The sequence below is a fragment of the Palaemon carinicauda genome, chromosome 14, assembly GCF_036898095.1.
Source record: "Palaemon carinicauda isolate YSFRI2023 chromosome 14, ASM3689809v2, whole genome shotgun sequence".
NCBI classification, from domain to species: domain Eukaryota; kingdom Metazoa; phylum Arthropoda; class Malacostraca; order Decapoda; family Palaemonidae; genus Palaemon; species Palaemon carinicauda.
In genome coordinates, this window is record NC_090738.1 from 2,799,736 (window position 1) to 2,822,451 (window position 22,716).

The following is a 22,716-nucleotide window of genomic DNA, read 5'->3' on the forward strand; positions in this document are numbered from 1 at the left end:
ATATTCGGCTATTTTCCAGGGGTCCCTCCTCTGCAATTCATGCAACATGAACTATTGCAACTGGGCTTCTAGAAAAATAATCTCCGAATATTCGGCTATTTTCCAGGGGTCCCTCCTCTGCAATTCATGCAACATGAACTATTGCAAGTGGGCTTCTAGAAAAATAATCTCCGAATATTCGGCTATTTTGTAAAAAAATTCAGTTTTGTCATTCCATATCTTGTTGAATATATAGTGCCTAAGCTTTACAAATAGAGTCATTACTTTTAGTAAAACAGCCTCTATTATTGAGTGATCATGGCTTGAGGATGCTTTCCAATCTTAAAATATTATTATTGGTCATATCACACTAAAAAAGTAAAATAAGAGGATTTACATTTGCTTCTGAAATGGAGGTAATTATCTAGGTAAATTGTCTTTAATAATACAGTATTGTTTATAGTATTTTATTCAACTCTTTTTATTAGTATGAAGTTTATTGATATTATTGATCAAATAGCTTATTATCTTTATTTGATAATTTGTATGTGCAGTATTAGTATTTTGAAAAATTTGAATGTTGAATTTATAGCAGCATCAGCAGTAATTTATAATCATAATTTAGGTTTTATAATCAGTTTGTAATTTCTTTTTACAGTTTCCTCACTCTTTTTGAGGAGTATGTGGAAGTTGCTGAAGCCCTTCTTGCATCACCAGTTAAACTCTTGCCTGTTGTTGATGCAGCTCTGGTTCTTGCTGTCAGGAAACTCTTTGATGGATTTGAAAAGGATGAAACTATCCATTCTTTTAAAAGGAATGTTCATGCTCGAATAAAAGGTACAATAGTATTACAGTATATAGATTTTATATAGTCTAATATAAATTAATGTTTGATCCCTACACCTCCTACAAACCTTTTGCTCTTTATTAAATAAGAATATTACTTCTGTGAAGTAGCGGTGGTAGTTTAATGGGCGGGTAGATAAGCACCACGCTCTCACAGACTCACTCAATGGTGATTTGACTTCACTGTTGCTTTTGGCTTTCTCCTGTTAATATAGCTGGCCTTTATTTTAATATTTTCTATTTGAGAGAGTTTCAGTAGATGATGGAATCCAGGAGGTGACTTTTTATTCCAGCATCGTGCTCCCTCCCTGTTGTGTCTACTCCGTAGGAGACCCTGGACAACCCTTAGGTGTAGAACCCCTAGCAATGGAACTGCACCCACCACTGAAGGAGGCAAACGGCAACTCTTGCCATCCTTGGGGCTTTCGGGTCTCCCAGTTGAGGAATGGTTTTTTTAGGGTACATCAGTTGAGGGCACAAAGGGATCATATTCCTGCCTCCTCATGGGTTGATGACGGTCTTCCCCTCCAAGACTCTGGGGGTGGGTGAACCACCAGAGCTTCTTGTGCCCTTAGCTGCAGCCCTCGGCATCTGCTCATCACCCTTTGTAGAATGAAAGCAGTTTCAGACTGGTACTCCTTAGAGTTACCGGTCGTGGTTTCCTCCTCATGCCTCTTAGTGCTGGAACATGAGGAAAACCAAGGAGCTGTCTTAGGTCAGTCTTCTAAGCTTTCTGATTGTGTTGCACACCTTCAGACTGAGTTTGTTCAGCGCATGAAGTCCTTAGCTTCTCCGCCCGGTGTTGAGCAGCTCTCTCGTTCACAAGTGAGGGCCTCCTCATCTGATTGGTCTCCCTCTCGGTATTTTGAGAGCATCCAGATGCTGAGGCCAACCGCCTCTTCCATCGTGTCCCCTGGGCACAAAGAGTCTCGTGAGTAATTTTCCTTTTTGGTCATTATTATTATTATTGTTATTATTATTATCATTATTATTATTATTACAGTATTATTATTATTATTATTATTATTATTATTATTATTATTATTATTATTATTATCACTAGCTAACCTACAATCCTAGTTGGGAAAGCAAGATGTTATAAGTCCAAGGTCTCCAACAGGGAAAAATAACCCAGTGAGGAAAGGAAATAACGAAATAAACTATATGAGAAATAATGAACAATCAAGATAAAATATTTTAAAAACAGTAGCAGTATCAAAACAGATATTTTGCGTATCTACTAAAAAAAGATTTGTCAGCCTATTCAACATGCAAACATTTGCTGCAAGTTTGAATTTTTGAGGTTCTACGGATTCAACTACCCGATTAGGAAGATCATTTCACAACTTGTCACAGCTGGAATAAAACTTCTAGGATACTCTAGTATTGAACCTCATGATGGAGAAGGCCCGACTATTAGAATTAACTGCATGCCCAGTATTGTGAACAGGATGGAACTATCTGGGAAGATCTGAATGTAAAGTATGATTAGAATTATGAAAAATCTTATGCAACATGCATAACGAACTGATTGAACGACGGCACCAGAGAGTAATATCTAGATCATGAATAAGAAATTTAATAGACCGTAAGTTCCTGTCCAACAAATTAAGATGAGAACCATTAACTGAAGACCAGGCAGGAGAACAATACTCGAAAAAAGGTAGAATGAAAAAATTAAAATATTTCTTCAGAATAGATTGGTCACCGAAAATCTTAAGACTTTCTCAATAGCCCAATTTTTTATGCAATTGAAGAAGACACAGACCTAATGTGTTTCTCAAAAGTAAATTTGCTGTTGAGAATCATACCTAAAATTTTATTCTTTTGTATTGGTCTTTTTAAATCTCATCTGCATGTATTCCTTGCATTCATCACATCAAACAAACTATTTATAATGGTAATGAAATTGATTATTTCTTCGCATCCCTTGAACTCTATGGAATTGTTATTAAGACAAAACTGCATTGATTTTGCAGCAAATCCACTTAGTCATTGCTCCCTAAGTTTAACATTCATATTTTTTTTAATCCATGCTAGATGTTGCATTCTTAATGTATTCCCCAAATGCAAACCCTCGTATTCTTGAAGCTTATGTAATTTTTCAATGAAATCCCACTTGATAAAGTTTCCTTCCTCTAATGAATTTCCAATTAACTTTAGCATATGGCATGGGCAAAAAAATATAAATATCTGCTCTTGCATCACTGGATGAAGAAATGAAGCTTTTATATTTTCAGAATCTAGACTGCAACCAATCTCTTTGAACATAGCAGCATTCGTTGATAGTCCATCAAAAGTCAAAGTGATAATTTTGATCCCCAATGAATGCAGCTTAGCCAAGCATTGCCTTAACAAATTAACACAGCACTTCCTTCTTGAGATGAGCAGGAAATGATTCAAATTTGTTAGCGATCTACCAAAGTGCATAGAGCATAATCGTGAACTAGTAGTTGGAGCAAAGATTTTTCGTCTCGTAGCTCGAACCCATTTCTTTCTAAGGGGCTCATCTTTTAGAAAACTGTAAAACAAACGTACCAAAGATATTAATGATGTAGAAGAAATAATAATGACAACGATAATGATTAGTAATCACAATAAATAATGACAATATTGATAGTGCATGTTGTGATAATGTTAATGAATTCGACAGCAGAGCCAATATTCTTGCTGCTGCTAGCATTCAGTACTCTTTCTCTGTTTACAATTTTATACAGCATTACATTGAAAATTGAGCAATTACCAATGAAATGTAATTTAGTAATACCTTGAGATACGAGCTTAATACGTTCCCGGACCCGAGCTTGTATGTCAATTCGCTCGTATCTCGGATCAATTTTTCCCATATAACATCACTAAAAAAATTAATCTTTTCCCATCCTTCTGAAAAAACACGTAAAAACAGTATATTACTATAGAAAAATGTTTTGATTGTTCTAATTCACAACGTACGCTCACATAATAACAAATACCTTTGTACTGGTTATGATCTACTATAAAATGTGACATTATTATGGAGTTCTTACCTTCGAGACAGAATGTAGCGGCTAACGGCGGTGTGTGCGGAGGAGGAGAGAGAGAGAAAGGGGAGGAGAGAGACTTGATGGCAACACGTTCAGTACGCTACACTTTTGTAACACTACGTAACATAACTTGAACTTTAAATTTAACTTAAATGAAATTAGCTTACTGTACACACAATTAAAAATAAATGTTAATCTTACGTTACACTAAACTTAATTCTAACTTTGTTTTCATTTTTTTTTACTTTTCTTCTTCCGGCTTGGCTCTTTTTGCCTCGCTTTCGCCTTCACTTTTTTGCTGGCCTTTTTAAAAGGAACCTATCTAGGGATGTTTGCTTTTGTCTCCCCTTCAAAATGTTACGCAAATTACGTACACAAGTGTCGTCACAGAAGGCTAACGCACGACCACACGCCAACTTGTTCGGGTGCCTCTTTTTCCATAAAATCAGAAAACTTTTGCCACTTTGCTAACATGTCTCTGAGTTCCTTCCTTATAGCATCCTTCTGCTTGAGGATGATACATATTGTTGATTTACCCCTCTCATATTGGCGAGCCAGCTCAGTCACTCGTATACTACTAATGTTTTACGATTATTTCGTGCTTTATCTCGATTGTCATCATACGCTTTTTCTTTTCACTGCCCTTGTTCGCACTCGCCAGCTTTGGACCCATTGCTCATTCATTTAATTCTGTACTGATTAACGCAAAAAACACGTAAAAAATGCAAACGCTAAGGCTGATGCTCGGAGATAACTTTACGCAATGGAGATCTGATGAGAAAGAGCGAGCGATGCTGTCCTCGTGAGCAGCCTGTCGCACACTCGGCCCCCTAGCGGCCGCATAGGGAACCGTCTCGTATCCTCGTATCTCAAATTTGTCTCTTATCTCGGGGCAAAAATTTACTCGAAACTTTCCTCGTATCTCAAATTTCTCATATGTTGGGACACTCGTATGTCGAGGTATTACTGTAGTAGGATTTAAATTTTTGTCGAATCTTTGAGTACATCCATAAGCAGTACACGAGGTTGGCATTATTAACTCAAGAGCAGCAATGATTTGTAGCATGTTGATGCAGAGGATGGACGTATAATGAGCTCCCAGCCTACTATTGGCTGAAATGTCTGACTTCACTTATTCCGTCCTGGAGCATCTCCAGCCATTTAAGCTCCTTGGGAGCTAATATTAGGGAGAGGAGATTTTTTGTGAAATTTACCGAGTGTGAACTGTGTGTGACATACAACCTTGTGTTATACTCTTTTGTAGCTAAGCTTGTAATCATAATAATGTTTTTTGGGCTCAAGCCATGTTGTCCTGATGGAAGGTTCCTATAGATAGCTTTCTAAGGGATATTTGGCTACAGTGATATTCCCAGAGAATTAACCTTTAGGTCTCCAGAATTCTAACTCCCTGGTGTGAATATCCTTAAAATTTCTCTTAAGGATATCGCATGATATCAGGGGATGTATATCTTGATACGACACATAGCAATCTTCACCCCGAATAGCGTTTTCGTTTCGAGGGGGAAGAGTGGCAAAAATAGAAGGGGAGCCGTTATCAAGGTTACCCTTCCTCCCGTACTACTACGAGTATCTAGATGGCGCTTATTCCTATTTTTGTAGCGATTTCGCACGGTGGTGTTCCCTGTTGATCTAACGTTTTTGATCGCTTTTGTGAGGATTTATTATGCAATCTCGAGCTTCTTTCGCCTCGGGAAAATTGAGTATTGATTCTTTACATTGTATAATCTTTAGCTCCTGCTTCACAGTGAAATTAGAGTAATTTATTGTCTTAAGGAGCTAGGCCTGTCACCGGAGGCGCCATGGGCGCTGTCGTTCGTTATGCATGTGCTATTTAGTTAGCAGAACGACTTTCCCAGTTGTAATAGCATTAGTAACATATTAAAGCTATTTAGGCACAATTATACTAGTAAAGATATATATTTTATGCACAATTTCCTCTTCTTTTGCCGATCGTATACTTTAGAGTTTCGGCGATTTAGGTAACCGAGATCTCGTCTCGCGCTAGGCTACCTAGCCTATACGCTATAGTATACTTTCTGACATTATCCCTGTTTACCCTCGTGTATTGTTTTATCAATTCATCGGGAGCTAGTACATCTCCTAGAATTATATAACTCGATACTTGTCTCCTGTGGAGGTTTTAAGGGTAATCCCTCCTTCCCTCTGAGAGCCGCCATAGGCGACAACCCTATCTGGTCTTGCCATAGAGTAGTTCACTTCGGCTTGACTAGGCTAGGGTTTTTGTCTCCCACCTTTGCCGGCGAGATCCCAGCTTTAGTTTTCGACAGAACCTCAGAGTATTCAGTCTTTCTGCTGGCGGCAGAGCAGCAGGGTGAGTAGTCACTCCCCTGCTGGCTTACAACTGACGGCATAGGAGGCTAAGCCTTCCTAGGCCACACCTGAAGTCGTAGTATGAGGCCGCCACCTTCTCCCCTGCGGTCTAGAAGACTAGTCCTGTGTCGGCAGACCCTAGGCTGAAGAATAGTATTCTTCTGCCACCTAGAATGTCGCCGATACTGAAACATTGTTTCTCTCTGGTGTGGAGGCGGCGGCAATCCTGCCGCCTTCTTCTGCACTTGATAGATTCGGCAGACTCTAGGCTGAAGAATAGTTATCCTTCTGACACCTAGGATGGCGCCAATACTGAAACATTGTTTCACTCATGTGTGGAAGTGGCGGCAATCCTGCCGCCTTCTTCTACACTTGATACAGGACCCTTTTCCCTCCCCCCCTCTCCTTTAGCGATGACTTAGCCATCGCATTCCTGTGGCCGTTGTCCTGCAATCTCACCGCTTGCAGGGTAAGTTGCAGTGCCGGCCGGGCTCCTACATAAGTAGGATGTCAGTGAGGCGTTGCAAAGTATGGACATCCACCAGGAGGAAAGGATGTCGGAAGTGTCTATGGACAATAAAAAGGATCTTTTAAAGGATGATCCCGAGGAGGAATCTACTCTACCTCCGGAAGAAGATGACGATGTCGAGTCGGAGTTCCTTACGTCTGTGCCGGCACCGGAGCCGTTACCCTCGTTACCATCTTCAGCTTCTACCCCTCCATTGGACAACATGAGCCAGGCACTGGCCCATCTTACGGCTTTAATGGAGGACATTTGCAAACAAGGTGAAGCAAGGGAAGAAAGATTCGAGAGAGAGCTCCGTGAAGATCCACTTATCGCCTCCCGAGGGTCATACAAGCGACCCAGAGTACTAGACCTCCCAACCTGCTCCAAAACCAATCCCTGGAGGTATGCGGAGTTTATGCCGATTACGAACGGCAAACTCTACATCTCGGAGAAGATGGGAGCCGTCCCCTTAGACGACATCCAGTTTTGGCCAAGCTTTAACGCTTACCCTGATTGATTCATTCGACTGAAGCATGAACCAATGCCAAAAGAGGAGACGGAACCGAAGGTGGTCATGGTTTTCTACCACGATAAGGCACAGGCTCTCTTGTCAAGTAGCCTGAGAAAGGCGGGCTATTCGGTTTCAAAAGTGTCCGCCTTGAGCTAGAAACACCTTACCTTTCTTGCTCCTGCTTTAATAGCCTTCCCCTTTACGTTGAAGGCATTAAATCTGTTGCCAAGGCAGTGGAGGCAGGCAAACCATGCCCTGCACCAGAGGAGTGCAGGCCTCTGTCGTTAGCCTTGCCCATGCAAGAGAAGGAATGGAAGGAAGTCCATCTAACCTTCTCAGTAGGGAAACTGGACGCAGACATCGCATGGACGACAGTTTAGCGAGAATCTCCCTAAACTTTCTGACTTTTTCTTGCGCAAGGAACAAGAGATGAAGGAGAGACTTGCGGCATCTTTATCCGTACAAAACCGCATAGAGATGTGTGCAGGCCAATGAAGTACCCCAGACATGCTCATGGTCCTTGCCAAAATACATATGACCACCCTAGTAAAGGACCTGTATGCTTTCATGAAGGCTAGGAGAGCCTGTAGAGAGTTCGTGTTTGCTGCTGCAACAGTGAAACATGAACCCAGGAAGCTGATATCTTTTAATATCTGGGGTAAAGACCTCTTCCCGAACAAAGTAGTCAAAGAGGTAGTCGAGAAGGCCATCATAGAGAATAGGAACCTTCTCCAAAAGAGGGGCATCTCTTCAAAGAGGAATTCTTTCCCGGATGCGGGTCCCCAACCTAAAACGAAGACGAAGAAGTCTAGACTTCTCCCTCGGCCTGCTCAACAACATCCCTCAGTTACTATGACTGCGGTGCTTCAAGTGGTGGCCCAAACACAGACCACCTTCCAAGTGGTGCTTCAACAGCTGGTCGCTCAGTCACCAGCATTCAACCCCGGGTTTGAGAGGCAGACCGCTACCTTTCGGTTGAAAGGTAAAGGATCCAGACGAGGCTCCTCTAGACATCCCTCAAGAGGTAGGGGAGGACGCGGTCGAGGATGTAAGCCCTCCGGTCAATCGAAGCAAAGAGATGCTTCCGGTAGGAGGGAGGCTCCAACAATTTAAGGATAGTTGGTCCTTCGATCCTTGGGCCCATGGCCTGATCAAGATTGAACTAGGATGGAAAGGGAACAAGTCTCCACCATCATTTCCTCAATTCTTCCAGCACTCCAGCCCCGCATTAGAAGAATATACAGGTAATAAGGAAAGCAAAATCCATCAAATTCCAGGGAAGGCTTTTTTGTGTTCCCAAGAAGGACTCAGACAAACTCAGAGTTATTCTGGACTTGTCGCCATTCAACAAGTTCATAGAAAACAGCAAGTTCAGGTTGTTAATCTTTCAACATATAAGGATCCTGTTACAAAAAGGGGCGTTTGCAGTCTCGATAGACCTGACAGATGCCTATTGGCACCTTCTAGTCAGTCGCCCCCTCTCCTCCTACCTAGGATTCAAGTTCATAAGATAAAGTATGTTTTCAGAGCCATACCCTTCAGACTAAATATAGCCCCAAGTATCTTCATGAAACTTGCAGACGCAGTCATGCAACAACTACGCCTAGAAGGTCTTCAGGTAGCAGCATACCTTGACGACTGGCTGGTGCGGGCAGCATCCGAAACAGCTTGTCTGCAAGCATCCAAAGAAGTGATCCAGTTCCCGGAACATCCTGGATGCAAGATCAACTTCAAGAAGTCTCGATTCTCTCCAGCTTAAGGGTTTCAATGGCTGGAAATCCATTGGAACCTAAGGTCACACCATCCCTCCATTCCCTCAGGGAAGAGGAGGGAGATCGTAGAGACTGTCAAGAGACTACTGAAATCCGACAGGATTTCAAGATGCCAACAGGAAAGAGTACAGGGCTCTCTCCAGTTCGCAGCAGTAACAGACCCAGTGCGAAGAGCACAGCTGAAAGATGCATCAGGAGTCTGGAGAAGATACGCTTCAAACGTTCGAAGAGATCTAAAATGACCAATACTGGCCTTACTACGATCACTTCTCAACCCGTGGTCGAAGGCCAAGAGCCTAATGAGGACCTTGCCCTTGTAACCACCTCTGCCGTCAATGACCATCCCCATTGATGCCTCGACGGAAGAATGGGGAGTTTACTCCCATCAAAGGAAAGTCCAAGGGACTTGATCATCTCTGTTCAAGGCCTTTCTCATCGACATTTTTGAAGCCATAGCAGTCCTCTTGACGTTGGGAAAATTCTCCTCTCTCGCAGATCAAACCACATCAGGCTGATCTTGGACAGCGAAGTGATAGTGTGATGTCTGAACCGACAAGGCTCGAGATTGTCCCATACCAACCATGTGATATTAGCCATTCTTTGTCTAGAGAGATGGCACCTATCAGCAGTTCACTTACAAAGGTTCCGCAATGTGACAGCAGACGCTCTATCAAGGCTCAAGCCGATAGAGTCAGAATGGTCCCCAGACGCAGACTCATTCTCTCCATCTTGGACAAGTCCCGGAACTACAGATCGACTTCTTCGCGACGAGCGACATCAAGAAACTACCTCGATATGTAGCCCCATACGAGACCCCTCTAGAGGAGACAACGGACGCCATGTCCCTAGGTTGGAACGAGTGGACCCGGATTTTCCTGTTCCTGCCATCCAATATCCTGCTGAAGGTCCTCAACAAGCTGAGATCCTTCCAGGGAATGGCAGCTCTAGTGGCCCCCAAGTGGCCCAAGAGCAACTGGTTCCCTCTAGTGATGGAACTGAGACTGAGGCCGGCCCTTTTACCGAACCCAGCACTATCTCAACGGGTTCAGAAGTCGACTGTCTTCGCTTCATCACAGAAAACCCAAAACCTTCATCTCATGATTTTCTCGCCTTAGCGGTTAAGAAAAGATTTGGGATCTCAAAAGGCAGTATAGACTTCCTAGAAGAATACAAGTCTAAGTCAACTAGAAGACAATATGAATCATCTTGGAAAAAGTGGGTTGCTTTTGTTAAAGCAAAATGACCGAAAGAAATTTCAATAGACTTCTGTCTTTCCTTCTTTATCAACCTTCATGAACAAGGTCTGGCAGCCAACACGATAACTACGTGCAAGTTAGCACTTACTACACCTCTTCTATACGCCTTTCAATTGGACCTGACGAACGAAATCTTTAACAAGATCCCAAAGGCATGCGCTAGACTTAGGCCTGAAATTCCTCCGAAGCCCATTTCATGGTCCTTGGACAAGGTCCTACATTATGCTTCATCTGTGAACAATTAAGATTGTTCTCTCAAGGATCTAACCCAGAAGGTTATTTTCCTGTTTGTATAGCCTCAGGGGCTAGAGTTAGTGAAATAGCCCTATCAAGAAATGAGGGCCACATTCAGTTCACAGAAGTGGGAGAACTGAATCTCTTTCCTGATCCAACCTTTCTCGCCAAGAACGAGCTGCCCACTAAGAGATGGGGTCCCTGGAGAATCTGCCCTCTAATGGAAGATGTCTCTCTGTGTCCAGTAGAGTGTCTAAAGGTCTATCTTCATAGAACTTCAGACTTCAGGGGAGGACAGCTCTTCAAAGGAGAAACTTCAGGATCAAACTTATCCCTAAAACAACTGAGGGCGAAGCTCACCTACTTCATTCGCAGAGCGGATCCTGACAGTACACTCGTAGATCATGATCCGAGAAAAATTTCTTCATCACTGAACTTTTTTCAGTATATGGACTTTGAGCGTCTTCGCTCATATACTGGATGGAAGTCATCCAGAGTGTTCTACAAACTCTACGCAAAGCAAGTCCACGAACTGAAGCATTATGGGTGGCGGCAGGTAGTGTATTAAAACTTGTCTAGTGCTGCGATGAACAGTTAATTGATTGGGACTATCAATTAGGGTGAAAAGGTGTTGACACTTCCTGTGCGATACATTTCAAGTGAGTGTCACCACGGTTATACTAAGACTGTTCAAAATCTCAGGTGTGGAATTATACAGATAACACTTGTGCCTTGTGTACTTAGTACACAGTGTTGATAGTATACAACATTTACAGAAAATTATAGAAAATTTTATCAAAAATTTTCAAATTTAGAGTATTACTCATCATTTCTTCTCTTTTAGGGAGGAAAATATTGTTTGTATACGTTGTACGTTTGATTCTCTTAACACGTTACACTCGTTTTTTCATTTGGTCATTTATTTGAAATAAATGTCCATTAGAGTGTTATTGCGTCTTTTTTCGGCATGCAATTATTTAAGTAAGTAAACCTCATATGATTGTATGCTTACAAATAATGGATATAGTTGATACTTAGTCGTTCCGACAACATATACAAACCGTGAGACTTTTGTATATCTAGTTGATACTTATGTTTGTTCATACCATACATGCAAACCTTGAGACCCCTTTTCTACTGTCTAGTATGACTCTTCCCTGCAGGGGGCAGGAAGCACTAACATTGTTCATGATTAGCGGTAATGACGGATAACTGTAACGTCATTTGTTTCAATGGTCCGGATGACCATAGAAAATTTGTCCCAAGGTTAAGGCACCTATGAAAATCCACAGATACAGTACTTTCTAGTAATATTCTGGTAAACTTCCATCAGGACGACATGGCTTGAGCCCAAAAAACGGATTTTGAGTGAAGCAAAAAATCTATTTTTGGGTGAGATAGCCATGTTGTTCTGATGGACCTGCCCTCCTTTTCTATAGAAAAGGCCTTTGCAGGATCCCTCCCGAAATTACTATATCTGTAGCATCATGCTCAATGCTACAAGGAATAAGCGCCATCTTGGATACAGTGCCATCTAGATACTCGTAGTAGTATGGGAGGAAGGGTAACCTTGATAACGGCTCCCCTTCCTAAATTGCCACTCTTCCCCCTCGAAACGAAAACGCTGTTCAGGGTGAAGATTGCTATGTGTCGTATCAAGATATACGTCCCCTGATATTATGGGACATCCTTTAGAGAAATTTTAAGGATATTCGCGCCAGGAGTTAGAATTCTGGAGACGTAAAGGTTAATTCTCTGGGAATATCACTGTAGCCAAATATCCCTTAGAAAGCTACCTATAGGAACCTAACATCAGGACGACATGGCTATCTCACCCAAAAATAGATCTGTTAATAATAATGATAATAATAATAGTAATAATAATAATGAAGGTGACGTATCCCAACGTCACGGTGTTTATTACCAGGCATGTTTTGACGTATTCTACATCATTGAAGCGAAGGGGTTTATAGAAAACTTCAATAACCATAGCCCTCTTTGGGACATCAATTGTCTTTGCATTGATGCAAATGGTTCCAAGGTTGAACAAATAATAAATGACCACAACCTATGTTTATTAAATGAGGAAGATACCAGCACTTGTTATTCCAAAACTGTAACAGTATTTTCTTATTTATTGTTATGTCGTTCTACACCCTACTGTTAACAAAACATGTTTTTTTGGGCTCAGGCCATGTCGTCCTGATGGAAGGTTCCTATAAGTAGCTTCCTAGGGTATATTTGACTACAGTGATATTCCCAGAGAATTTACCTTTAGGTCTCCAGAATTCTAACTCCTGGCGCGAATATCCTTAAAATTTCTCTCGAGGATATCACTTAATATCAGGGGACGCATATCTTGATACGACACATAGCAATCTTCACCCCGAATAGCATTTTCGCTTTGAGGGGGAAAGTGGCAAAAATAGAAGGGGAGCCGTTATCAAGGTACCCTTCCTCCGTTACTACCTTGAGTGTGTAGATGGCACCATTGTTGCCGCCATGTTTTATTCCTATAAGTGCAGCGCTACAAGCTCGGTGATTTTCCTCTTCGCTCTCGTGTTTACGCTTATCTCGTTGGATTTATCATGCAATCTCCAGCCTCTTCTGCCTCTGCAAAGTTGAGTATTTGATCTTTACATTGTATAAATTTTAGCTCTTACCTCACAGTGAAATTAGGTTAAATTAAGTGAGAGAGCTTTTGCCTGAACCAGAGGCGTCATGGGCGCTGTCGTTCATTACGCATGAGTTATTTAGTTAGCCTGAACGACTTTCCCGGCATAAATAGCATGAATATTTAATAGCTATTCAGTCTTCATTGCTAGGAGTTAATTATATTATACCGATTGTATTCGTAATAGTTTCGACAATTTAGGTAACCCAACTTTGCTTGCGCTAGGCTTCCTAGCCTAGGCGTTTTAGTTTATTTTCATGCATGATATAATAGATATTCCTAGTGTTATTACAATTAAATGGAGCTATTTAGGCAATTTATAAGTGTAAGGTACATTGATTGCATATAAATTTTCCTCTTCTGAGGTCGTCTACGAGAGTTTCGGCAATTAAGGTAGTCGATTCTCACCCGCCACTAGGCTACTAGTCTAGTGGCTTTCGTATACTTTCATATATGTTCCCCTGTTACCCTCGTGTATCGTTTTATCGATTCAGGAGGAGATAGATATCTCCTAGAATTATTATATAAAATGATACTCGTCTCCAGTGGAGATTTAAGGGTAATCCATCCTTCCCTCTGAGCGTAGCCTTTGGCTACAACCCTAGTTGGTCGTGCCTAGAGTTTTCATTCAGGCATGACTAGGCTAGGGTTTTCTGTCCCTTCTCTTAGCCGCAGATAGCAGGTTTTGGGTTTCGGTCAGAACCTCAGAGTATATAGTCTTGTGTCGGCAGTTGGCCGGCAGGGTGAATAGTCATTCCCCTGTCGGACTAGGCTGCTGGCATAGGCGGCTAGATCTCCCTAGGCCGCACCTAAAGTGGTTGTATGATGCCGCCACTTTCTCCCTGCGGTCTAGTAAACTAGTCCTGTGCTCGCAGACCCTAGGCTGAAGAATAGATATTCTTCTGCCGCCTAGGATGGTGCCGGCACTGGAACTCTGTTTCTCTCTTGTTGAGAGGAGGCGGCAAGCTTGTTGCCGGCCCCTTAACTGTATTGGCAGACCCTAGGCTGGAGAATAGATATTCTCCAGCCGCCTAGGATGGCGCCGATACTGAAACAGAGTTTCTTAAAGGTCTGGATGGACCAGCAACCCTGACGGCCCCTTCCACACCTCATACAGGATCCTTTTCCCTCCCCCCTTTGTCCTTTAGTGATGGCCTAGCCATCGCAACCCTTTGGCCGTCGTCCTACAATCTCACCGCTTGCCGTCAGGTTGTGGGGCCGGCCGGTGCTCCTACTTGTAGTAGCTTAGTCGCTCAGCTTTCCCTTATGGACGCAAGGGTCCGGGAAGGCTGTGCCGGCTGGGCCGGCTGTCGGCAGGAGACCCCTTTACTGTAGAGTGTTCTTCAGTCCTCTCGTGGACTACCATTCACATACCAGTGGCCGGCAGGGACCGGCAATGGTTTGTGTTTGAGTGGAAGCCTGAATGATGCATTCTCCCCTTCCATTTGAACCCTCATTCTGGAGGAAGGCAGTAAGACTGAGCACTTACATCCTTATTTACTGTTGATACACATTCAATAAGGCACCCTTCACTCCTTGCTTTCTCTCTCTCTATCGGCTAGTACCGCCAGGTACTAACCTAGCAGGCAGTGGCCGGCCAGGTTGATGCTGCCGGCCACTACCCCAGCCGGCGACCAGTGCGCCGGCAACCGGTGAGCCACCGGCAGAACTGGCTTGGCAGGCAGGTGCCGGCCAGGTTGATGCTGCCGGCCACTACCCCAGCCGGCAAGGTGCCGGCTGTATTAGTAGGCCGGCAGCCGGCAAGCCTCCGGCAGGGTTAACTTGGCTGGCGGGTGCCGGCCGGATAGATGCTGCCGGCCACCACCCTAGCCGGCAAGACGCTGGCTGGATTGTGCCGCCAGGTGCTAGGCTTGCCGGTATTTTGCCGGCTAGAACTACAGTATATGACTATACATTAGCCAGTATATTTGCAGTATAGATCATACTGCAGACAGAAAACTATTGCATAAATTATACAGTAGTTAATTTCCCAACATACCCTGTGTATCCATGCAGTCTATTGTTGACACCATATTATATAGGGGAAAAGATTTCTTTCCACATACTGATAGATGATCAGTTACAAATTACCCTCATTATTAAAATCTTTGGAAAGTCAGTGTTAAGTTACACTTATCTATCCTTAGAGGTTAGAACTCTTCCATTGGGTTTCCTGAATAGGAAAACTTTAGGTTCTAATTTTGGGGGAGGTTACAGCAATAGGCTGGACACGAAACACAAGTATGTGTCTTTCCTAATTCTTTTCTAGCTTGTCTATCCTAGGCTTTTGCAATAAATATGTAAAAATAATAATATTCATATAGTTTATCAGGTGAGATGAACTACCGCATACTCATTTAGTTTTCCTCTCTTTACAAGAGGACCATCCCAAGTGCCTGCGAGTCTTTTGCAACGTGAGGAGCAATGAATTCTGCGGCCATGTAGAGTGCAGGGCGCACTCTCTCTGTTCCATCACCAAGGGGTCTCATGAGTACTGGAACCCCCAGGACTGCAATGTATGCAAAGCCTTGGTTACTGAGGCTTTTGATGACCCCAAGACAGCGGAGTCAAGGGATGCAGCACGGAGTAAGTTGCGCAGATGAGTTCGTGGCTTCCAGAAGATTGCCACAGGGCCTTACCTTCTGAATGAACAGATGCGAGCCTATCTGTTCCCTAAGGCAACTGCGGATGCCATTATACCACAGCCTCAACCTGAGATCCCTTGCGTCCAGGTTTCCTTAGATACGTATGTCTCTGATGCGATGAAGGATATCCACCTAGATGAGAGTATGTCATAGGTGTCGGAGGACACTGAGAAAGACCTTCTTGCGGAAGGTCTGGAAGAGGATTCTACCTTGGCTCCCGAGACTGAAGAGGATGACGTCCAATCGGAGTCCGTTTCGTCGGTTCCGGCCCCAGGACCAGTGCCCTCTACATCTTCTGCTCCTCCATCTGACAAAATGGGAAAAGCCTTGGCTAGTCTCATGGCGATGATGGAGACTCTTCGTAAGCAAAACGAAGTAAGGGACGCTGATCTGAGGAGAAGGATGGACCATCTCGTATCGTCCTGTGGGTCTCAGAAGAGACTCAATGTGAAGGATCTTCCTTCTTGTTCTGAAGTAAACCCTTGGAGGCATGCAGAGTACATGCCAATTACAAACAGGAAGATCTTTATTTCAGAGAAGCTGGGAGCCGTCCTCATCGAGGATGTCGACTTTTGGCCCATCTTTGAGTCTTACCCAGAGTGCTTCATCCGTCTGAAGGCGGAACCTGTGTCCAAGGAGGAGACAGAGCCGAAAGAGGTCATAGTTCTTGACCATGGGAAAGCTCAAGCTTTGATGGCAAGTAGTCTGAAAGACAGGGGTTCACTAATTTAAAAGTGCCAACCCTGAGCAAGAAACACCCTTCTTTTCTTGCTCCAGCTAAACTAGCCTTTCTCTTTGCGGAAAAAGGAAGGCAGTTATGAAGGCAGTAGAAGCTGGGAAATCTTGCCCTACACTTGAGGAGTGTAGACCCTTATCCCTAGCTCTGCCTACGGATGACAAAGACTGGAAGGAAATACATCTTACCTTCTCAGTTGGGAAGTGGGAGGCGGATATTGCTGGGCGCCAGTTCAGCGAAAACCTCCCTAAGTTGTCTGACTTTCTCTTGCGTGGGGAGCAAGAGACAAAGGAAAGGCTTGCCGCATCCCTGGCCCTCCAGATTACCTTGGAGGCAATGGCAAGCGATAATAGATCCCCAGACATGTTCATGGTTGTGGCCAAATCACACTTGGCAACGCTGGTCAAGGACTAATATGGCTTTGTTAGGGCCAGACGAGCATGTAGGGAGTTCGTGTTTGCTTCAGCTGCGGTGAAACACGAACCCAGGAAGCTGATAGCTTCCAATATCTGGGGAAAAGACCTCTTCCCGAGTGAAGTGGTCAAAGAAGTAGTTGACAAGGCTGCCATGGAGAACAGGAATCTTCTCCAAAATTGGGGCATGTCGGCGAAGAAGAAGTCTTCCCCGGATGAGGGTTCCCAACCAAAAAGGAAGACGAAGAGACCTAGGTTGCCCTCTCACCCTATCAGGAAACAACAACAACAACTTCCTGCAGTTCAAATGACCGCGGTGCCCCAGATGGTGGCACAAACCCAAACCACCTACCAGATGGAGTCTCAGCAGATGGTGGCCCAGTCACCAGCCTTTACTCCTGCCTATGAGAGGCAGACCACTACCTTTCGCCCTAAAGGTAGAGGGTCGAATAGAGGCTCCTTTAGACAGCCCTCAAGAGGAAGAGTGGGTACGGGAGGACGCAGTCAAGGAGGCCAGTCCTCCGGACAACCGAAGCAATGAGATGCTTCTGGGAGGAGGAAGACTCCATAGATTTTGGAATCGCTGGACCTTCGATCCCTGGGCCCACAGCCTAATCAAGAACGGACTAGGTTGGAGCTGGAAGACAGCTCCACCATCATTTCCTCAATTCTCCCAACACTACCTCCGTCCTGGAAGAATATACCCGAGAACTCTTGAGCAAACGGTTGATAAGGAGGGCTAAGTCCATCAAATTCCAAGGAAGGCTGTTTTGTGTTCCCAAGAAGGACTCGGGCAAACTCAAAGTCATTCTGGACCTGTCGCCACTCAACAAGTTCATAGAAAGCAACAAGTTCAGGATGTTAACCCTTCAACACATAAGGACCCTGCTGCCAAAACGGGCGCACACAATCACGATAGACATGGCAGATGCCTATTGGCATATTCCAATCAATCGCCCACTCTCCTCCTACCTAGGATTCAGGCTACATAAGAAGAAATACGTCTTCAGAGCCATGCCCTTCGGACTAAATATAGCCCTAAGGATCTTTACAAAGCTTGCAGATGCAGTTATTCAACAACTACGCCTAGAACGTGTCCAGGTGGTGGCCTACCTGGACGATTGGCTGGTGTGGGCAGCATCCGAGACGGAATGCATGTAAGCATCCAAAAAAGTGATCCAGTTCCTGGAACATCTGGGATTCAAGATCAGCGTCAAAGAGTCTCGATTATCTCCCGCTCAGGAGTTTCAATGGCTGGGAATACATTGGAACTTAAAGTCACACCATCTATCCATTCCACTAGGGAGGAGGAGAGAGATAGCGGGATCTGTCAAGAGACTACTGAAATCCGACAGGATATCAAGGCACCAACAGGAGAGAGTACTGGGCTCCCATCAGTTTGCATCAGTGACAGACCCAGTGCTAAGAGCACAGCTAAAAGTTGCATCAGGAGTCTGGAGAAGATACGCATCAAACGCTCTAAGAGATCTAAGGAGACCGATACCGACTCGACTACGATCACTTCTCAAGCCATGGTCGAAGGCAAAGAATCTGAAGAGGTCTGTACCCTTATAACCAACTCTACCTTCAGTCATCATCCATACGGACGCATCAAACGAAGGATGGGGAGGTCACTCTCACCAACGGAAAGTCCAAAGGACTTGGTCCTCTCTATTCAAGACCTTCCACATTAACATTTTGGAAGCCATGGCAGTCTTTCTCACGCTGAAGAAACTGTCTCCTCGCCATTCAGTCCACATAAGACTGACTCTGGACAGCGAGGTGATAGTGAGGTGTTTGAATCGTCAAGGTTCGAGATCACCCCAAATCAACCAAGTGATGTTGGCCATCTTCCGCTTAGTGGAAAAAAAGCGATGGCACTTATCAGCTGTTCACATAAAAGGGTTCTGCAATGTGACGGTGGGCGCTCTATCCAGGCTCTCGCCGATAGAGTCAGAATGGTCCCTAGACGCAGGATCATTCTCCTTCATCTTACGTCAAGTTCCAGGACTGCAGATCGACCTCTTCGCGACGAGCGACAATTAGAAACTACCTCGTTATATGGCCCCATACGAGGACCCTCTAGCAGAGGCAGTGGACGCCATGTCCCTCAATTGGAACAGATGGAACTGGATTTACCCGTTCCCTCCAACCAACCTCCTGTTGAATGTCCTCAACAAGTTGAGATCCTTTCAGGGAACGGCAGCTCTAGTGGCTCCCAAGTGGCCGAAGAGCAATTGGTTCCCTCTAGTATTGGAACTGAAGCTGAGGCTGGTCCCGTAGACTGTATTCGCTTCATCACAGAAAACCCAAAACCTTCATCTCATGATTTTCTCTCCTTAGCAGTTAAGAAAAGGTTTGGGATCTCGAGAGACAGTATAGACTTCTTAGAAGAATATAAGTCTAAATCAACCAGAAGACAATATGAGTCGTCTTGGAAGAAGTGGGTTGCTTTCGTCAAGGCAAGAAGTCCAAAAGAGATCTCAACAGATTTCTGTTTATCCTTCTTTATTCACCTTCATGGACAAGGTTTAGCAGCCAACACGATAACAACTTGTAATTCAGCCTCGACTAGACCTCTGCTTTACGCCTTCCAAGTAGACTTATCCAATGAAATCTTTAACAAGATTCCTAAGGCTTGTGCTAGACTTAGGCCTGCAGCACCTCCGAAGCCCAATTCATGGTCCTTGGATAAGGCCCTACACTTTGCCTCAACAGTGAACAATGATGATTGCTCTTTGAAAGACTTAACCCAGAAAGTTATATTCTTGTTTGCTCTAGCCTCGAGGGCCACAGTTAGTGAAAAAGTGGCCCTTTGTAGAGATGAGGGCCATATTCAGTTCACAGAAGCGGGAGAACTGAATCTCTTTCCTGACCCAACGTTTCTCGCCAAGAACGAGCTACCTACCAAAAGGTAGGGTCCCTGGAGAATCTGCCTTCTGAAGGAAGATGTCTCGCTGTGTCCAGTAGAGTGTCTAAAGGTCTATCTTCATAGAACTTCAGACTTCATGGGAGGACAGCTCTTTAAAGGAGAAACCTCGGGTTCAAACTTATCCCTGAAACAACTAAGGGTGAAGATCATCTATTTCATTCGCAGAGCGGATCCTGACAGGTCTTGATCCCAGGAAAATTGCTTCGTCATTGAACTTTTTCCAATACATGGACTTTGAGTGCCTTTGCTCGTACACTGGATGGAGGTCATCCAGAGTATTCTTTAAACACTATGCGAAGCAAGTGGAAGAGTTGAAATGTTATGTGGTGGCGGCAGGTAGTGTGCTAAAACCTGTAGCTTAGCGCTGCGAGGAACAGTGAATTGATTGGCACTGCTAAAATCGGGTGAAGGTGTTGACACTTCACAGTGCAGCACGTAAAGATAAGTGTCACCAAGGTGGCACTATGGACTGTTCCAGTTATTAAAAGTGAAGAAACATAGAGATAACACTTGTGCAGTGTGGTTTTACACAGTGTGAAGAATCAGTCATTCATAGAAATGCATATTAGAAAATTTATTAAATTTTCAGTTTTGGCTCTAATTTTTTTACCTTTCCAGGTGAAATAATCATTTCTGGTCTTAACTGCTTTATATATGTTTCTCTTTGCATTCATTAGCATTATACTATTGCTATGTTATGTATGTTGAATTGCTGGTTATTCATTACCAATAAATACTTGATTGGTATTTGCGTCTTATTTCGCCCCAAATTTGAATTAATAAAGATATGCGAGAGTGTTATTTAACCGTTAATAATCTGCAAATGGACATGTGAACAAATAGATAACTTTGTTCTAATATGAGCACAACCTTTCTCTGCCTACGCATACTTTGTTCCTACACGAGTACAAGATTAACCTGGGTTTGCATACAGCAAATCCTGTATGCTTTAGACGTTATGTTGTCTCATATAAACTTTTGTTCGTATTAGAGTACAAACTTTGACTGGCTTTGCATACAGTGGGACCTGTATGCTCTTGATGCTATGTTTGTTCATATGGTATATGCAAACCTCGAGACTCTTTCCTAAGTCTAGTATGACTCTTCCCTGCTGGGACAGGAAGCGCTAACATAGTTCATGATTAGAAGTAATGATGTATAACAGTAACGCCATATGTCTGTATGGTCTGGATGACCAAGGAAATATTGTCCTGAGGTTAAGGCACATTTGGAAAATCCACAGATACAGTACTTTCTAAATAATATCTCTGGTAACCTTCCATCAGGACGACATGGCCTGAGCCCAAAAAACGGATTTGAGCGAAGCGAAAAATCTATTTTTGGGTGAGATAGCCGTGTCGTCCTGATGGATCCGCCCTCCTTTTTATAGAAAAGGCCTTGGCAGGATCCCTCCCGAAGCTACTATATCTGTAGCACCTTGCTCAACGCTACAAGGAATAAAACATGGCGGCGACGATGGCCCCATCTAGATACTCAAGGTAGTAACGGAGGAAGGGTACCTTAATAACGGCTCTATTTTTGCCACTTTCCTCCTCGAAGCAAAAACACTATTCGGGGTGAAGATTGCTATGTGTCGTATCAAGATATACGTCCCCTGATATTATGCGATATCCTTTAGAGAAATTTTAAGGATATTCGCGCCAGTAGTTAGAATTCTGGAGACCCAAAGGTAAATTCTCTGGGAATATCACTGTAGTCAAATATACCCTAGGAAGCTACTTATAGGAACCTTCCATCAGGACGACATGGCTATCTCACCCAAAAAAGGGATTTTGACGAAGGAAAAATCTATTTCTGGGGAGAGACCTGTGGCGCCCGGTGAAAAGAGTCCTTCTTATATATCTTTTCTGATAAAACCTTCCAATTATACCAGAGAAAGAAAAAAGCATGGAATGCTGAGGTTACTACCTTCGCGCGAGCACCTTTTGGGTGTCGTGTATAAAGCAAAGGCGCGTGAAAACCACTATTCACAGGTTGTCTTCCATTTAGTTAATTCCTTCGTCAAAGGGATGGGCCGATACAAAGGTCCTAGCCAACCACCACCGCCACGACGCGAGTGCCATCTGAACAACATCCTTCTTTTTGGAATACAAAGTGTTGAATTGTTTTGTTGTGCTCTCGGTCTTTTTTATCTATCGTGGATTTATTTTATCATGTCCGAAGCTCCATCTTCACACATTCCAATGTTAAGTACCATAGTTTGTTTTGACAGTATTTTATCACCCAAAAATAGATTTTATGTCTTATGATAAATTTTTTTGTTTGAATTTTTATGACCTTCTTGCTCTGAAACTCTTGTATATAAACTCATTGTCTGTTGAAATAAACGGATTTTGAGCAAAGCGAAAAATCTATTTTTGGGTGAGATGGCCATGACGTCCTAATGGAAGGTTCCTTTAGTAGCTTCCGAAGGGTATATATGACTACAGTGATATTCCCAGAGAATCAAACCAAAGGTTTCACAGAATTCTAACTTCTGGCGCGAGTACCTTTAAGATTACTCTTAAGGGTATCGTATATCATCAGGGGACGTATTCTTGACACGCCACATGGCAATCTACACCCCGAATAGCCCTTACGCTTCGAGGGGGAATACGTGGCAGAATTAGAAGGGTAGCCACAATAAAGGTTACCCTGGTTCCCCTACTACTATCGTATCACGACCGCGCCAACTCCCTCTGGCGGCCATTCCTTATAGCATTGATACAGTAGATCAGGGGGGTAAACCGTGAAGATCTTTTCATAGGAAAGAAGGGTGGGTCCATTAGGACGTCATGGCCATCTCACCAAAAAATAAAATTTTCGCTTCGTTCA

At 43.6% G+C, this 22,716-nt stretch overlaps 1 protein-coding gene across 1 annotated transcript in view; it reads left to right on the plus strand.

The window, feature by feature from the left end:
• The first annotated feature begins 684 nt into the window (after window positions 1–684).
• The window catches only part of LOC137653400 (DNA helicase MCM9-like), a 524,132-nt gene continuing 502,100 nt past the window's right edge, over window positions 685–22,716 (plus strand). Inside the window, exon 1 of the mRNA XM_068386747.1 lies at window positions 685–816. The gene's annotated coding sequence lies outside the window, so the exon portion shown is untranslated. The remainder of the gene's footprint in view (window positions 817–22,716) is intronic.